This window comes from Vicugna pacos, chromosome 7, assembly GCF_048564905.1.
Source record: "Vicugna pacos chromosome 7, VicPac4, whole genome shotgun sequence".
In the NCBI taxonomy this organism is placed as follows: Eukaryota; Metazoa; Chordata; class Mammalia; order Artiodactyla; family Camelidae; genus Vicugna; species Vicugna pacos.
In genome coordinates this window covers 2,456,091-2,460,162 of record NC_132993.1, presented here as the reverse complement: position 1 = coordinate 2,460,162, position 4,072 = coordinate 2,456,091, and the positions used below count along the sequence as shown (strand labels likewise).

General features: G+C 54.8%; 1 long non-coding RNA gene across 1 annotated transcript; it reads right to left on the bottom strand.

Annotated features, from left to right (window-relative positions):
- Positions 1–710: 710 nt before the first annotated feature.
- On the bottom strand, positions 711–2,586 carry LOC140697269 (uncharacterized). The gene is made up of 2 exons (XR_012074121.1): positions 2,381–2,586; positions 711–977 (listed from the first exon to the last, which is right to left on the bottom strand). It is a non-coding gene; the product is annotated as an uncharacterized lncRNA (long non-coding RNA).
- Positions 2,587–4,072: the final 1,486 nt, after the last annotated feature.

The window sequence follows — 4,072 nt, the reverse complement described above, 5'->3', positions numbered from 1 at the left end:
CACAAATGGCAGGATTCCCTTTTTAATGTCTGAATAATATTCCATTGTACAATGTATACTCCATGTTTTTCATCCCTCTCCCACCTTCCCCCTTTGGTAACCGTAGATTGTTTTCTACGTTGGTGAGTCTTTTTCTGTTTTGCAAGTAAGTTCATATCCCACACTTCCAAAATCCATGATCCATCAATGGGCATTTGGGTCTTTCTACCTTTTGGCTCCTGAGACGAGTGCTGCCGTGAACACGGGTGTACAAACACCTCTTTGATCTCCTGGTTTTGATTCTTCTGGATAAATACCCAGAAGCGGCGCTTCATTTTCAGTTTCGGGGGACCCTCCATGCTGTTTTCCAGAGCAGCTGCCCCACTTTACACTCGCACGAACAGTGTGTAAGGGTTTCAGTTTCTCCACATCCTCGCTGACACTTGCGTCTCCTGCTTTCTTGACAGCAGGCGTTCTGACAGGCGTGAGGTGCCACCTCGCTGTGGTTCTGCCTTGTGTTTCTCTGATGACGAGGGACACTCCGCACTACTTCATACACCGGTTGGCCGTCTGTGTGTCTTCTTTGGAGAAATATCTGTTCAAGTTCTTTCCCCCTTTAAAAAATCAGGTTATCAGTTTTTTGCTATTGAGCCCGAGGAGGTCCTTATATGTCTGGGATATTAACCCCTTAACAAGTATATGGTTTGCAAATATCTCCCCCATTCAGTAGGCTGCCTTTTCTTTCTGTTGATTATTTCCTTTGCCTTTTGGTGGCAGTCGGTCTTCAGTGTTTCCCTGGTTCTCTGTAAAACCATTTGCACCAAACTGCATTCCCACCAGCAGTGCAGGAGGGTTCCCTTTTCTCCACACCCTCTCCAGCATTTATCCGTTGTGGACTTTTGAATGATGGCCATTCTGAATACTACTCTTCCATTAAAAAAAAACCAAAATAATGCCATTTGCAGCAATATGGATGGACCTAGAGATAGATCATCATTCTAAGTGAAGTAAGCCAGAAAGAGAAAGAAAAATACCATATGATATCACTCATATGTGGAATCTAAAAAAAAGGGGGGGACACTGTGAACTCACTCACAAAACAGAAACAGACTCCTAGACTTAGTAAACAATCTTATAGTTACCGGGGATAGGGGGTGGGAAGGGATAAGTTTGGGAGTTTGAGATTTACAAATGCTAGCCACTATATATAAAAATAGATTTTAAAAAGTTTCTTTTGTATAGCACAGGGAACTATGTTCAATATCTTTTAACGACCTCGAATGGAAAAAAAAAGAAAACAAATATATGTATGTATATGCATGACTGGACATTGTGCTGTACACCAGAGATTGACACGTTGTAATTGACTGTACTTCAATTAAATAAATAAAAATAAATAAAAAAACATTTGCAAACCCTCCCCTTCCTTCCCGTGGCCCTGCCCTGCTGTGGGTGCAGGGAGAACTGAGGTAAGGCGCCTCCCTCAGCAGACAAGCTGTTGGTGCCTGACCAGGACCGGCTGCCACTACTTAAATGCTGCAGTGTGATGTGGTTTCTGTGAACACACACGACCAGTGGCAGCCAACGCCTTTTCTTTAGAACTGACATTCTCGCACGTCTGCTCGAATGGACTCCATCACTGCTCAGGTTTTGAAGAGGTGAGCAATAAGTGAGCACTGGGCTCACGTGCACAGAGGAGGCTGAGCACGGCACGTCTGCACTCGGAAGCGTGAGGAAGGCCCAGTGGGCACTGACTGTCCCATTGGTGGCCTTCTGTCTCATCTGTGCTGTGTGCCTTCTGAGCAGAGTGACTTTCACTTCTTGTCTAAACCAGGACACTTTTAAGATGGAAAGGAGCATGCCTAAGAATTATGCTGGGATAGCATGTGAGAACGAGGGCTGTTAAGATCCAGACTCCAGAGCAACTCCAGGACGTCCTATAGAACAGTGTGCGGAATTAACCTTTACCTGGAAAGTAAAAACCAGTCTACCAGCAATGGCTTCCCCACCTTCCCTGTGCTCCCTGAAAAAGCTGTGCCGGGCAGGGCTCTGCTGGGCCCCAGGTTAGGTGCAGGTGCCAGTGGAGGGGCACTGCTCCAGCTGGTGACCTCTGCGTAGGGCAAACATGGAAATGTGGTCCTGTCGATGGGGGGGACATCAGGGTGCCAGGCAGTGTGTGCTGGGGGTATCTGGCTTAAAGGCTTAAGGGACCCAGGAGCCTGGCGTCCAGGCCCCAAGTTTATAGTAAGAAATGCAAGACAGAAGGTGAGGCGGGCAAAGAGGAAGAGAGAGGAAGGGGTGGGGAAGCGGTCCAGAGCTGTTGAGGATGGGGTTGGGCGGAAGTCAGCCTGCTTTGGCGACAAACAGTGCGACCGGGCACATCAGGCATGAAGACACTTACCAGAAGGGCCTAGAGGGGCTGCAGAACTGAGAGCCCCTCTGGAGAACCAGGCGAGCAAACGGAAGGCCGCAGGGCACCCGAAGGTTCCCAGCGCTGGGCGCGGGTCAGCTCCGGCTGTTTCCTCAGTCTGCTCTCACTGCGCTCCGAGCTGCAGGACAAGCATCCTGGCCGCTGGGGAAGAGGATCTGATGGCAGCTCGGCCTGAGGCACCCACCGAGACAAAGACGCTGCTTCAAAGAACACCTGGTGCTCCATCCAACAGAAGAGAGAAGGCGTGCTAAGTGGCCCCACAAGTCGCATCCATTCCTACCAGCGTTTCTTTCTTTGGGAACTCTGACTCCTGCGCGCGGAGGGTCCCGCGGTGGGGGGGGGGGGGTGTGTCCAGCTGACCTGGAGCAGCTGGTTGCAGAGGAAGCTGCAGAGGACAAGGAAAGTGGAGGAGGCCGGGCGGGGAGCAGAGGACCGGGGGTCGCAGCCCCGGCTCCCTGCAGGGTCAGTGCTGTTGGCCACGCCCTCTTCCCAGAACTTAGAGCTTCGTCCTCTGTGGGCTGCTGCCACTCTGATCCGGATACCTCTCCCACCTTCCGACCTCTTCTTGCTCCTGCAGTCCCTTCCTCCTTGCCCTGCCCTTGACCTTCGCTGTTCCCGAGTCCCACCCCCAACAGTGCCTTTTCCTTCTTACCCTACACTACCTCCCTGGGGCTGGGGGCTCTCTAGAAGCTTCCGTCATCGTCTCCCGGCAGAGACCCAGCATCAGCGTCCAGCCCAGGTCCCCCGCAGGGCTCGGACCCGCCCAGGCCCCCGACGTCCCGGGGCCGGCGGCGCACGCAGCACGTGCCCGGGAGCTCCCACTCCCTGTTCCGCGCCTTCTCACCCCGACTCGCGGTCGCTTCCTTGCTCCAAGCCCCAAGCCCTGGGGCCTCCCCTCGGGCTCACGACCGACTCACCGACTGGTCCTCCTTCGTCTGTCTCTCTGTACTCGCGGCTCCGGCCACCCGCACGGCCGCCGTCGTCCTGGGCGGCCGTGCCCACGCCGGGGCTCCGGGGTCCTGCGCCCAGTCCGCGCGCAGCCCTTCGACGCGAGCTGGGAGGCGCTAAGGCCCCGCTCGCTGGTGGCCTCCCACCTGCGCACCTTGAAGGGGTCGGTGAATCAAGCCGCGAGCCAAGCACGGAGCCCCCCAGGTTTGTCCCCCAGAGGGCTTCTTCCCGAGGCAGCCAAGCAGACGGAGGACAAATCTCTAACCTGCCTCCTGAAGGCAGGCGAGGGGCTGGGGTGCTGGGGGACAAAGGAGCGGGGCGAGCTGAGACCCGCGGGTGGTGGGTGGCGGGGGAGGGAGGGGACTGGAAATGCGAAAAAGCCCGGGGCCTCGTGGTTCTGCGCAGGTGCATCCGAGCCGCAGGGTGCTCCGCGGAGGCGCGAAGCACGTGAGGCGGGGAGGTCCCGCCCGCCGACGTCACAGCCCCGCCCCCCATGCCCAGCTCGGGGTGGGGCGGTCCCAGCAAGTCTTAGTGAGTTGGAGCTCCAGCTGGACACAGCTGACTCTCAGTTCCTGTAAAAACCCTCAGATAAACATCTTCCTGCTTAGGCTACGTAAGGCTAGGAGGACACGCAAATTTTTGTAAAAACAATTAAAGTGAGCTTGCTCCATGAGCGCGGGGCAAGGCTCAGTGTCTGCTAAGCAAGTTACGGTT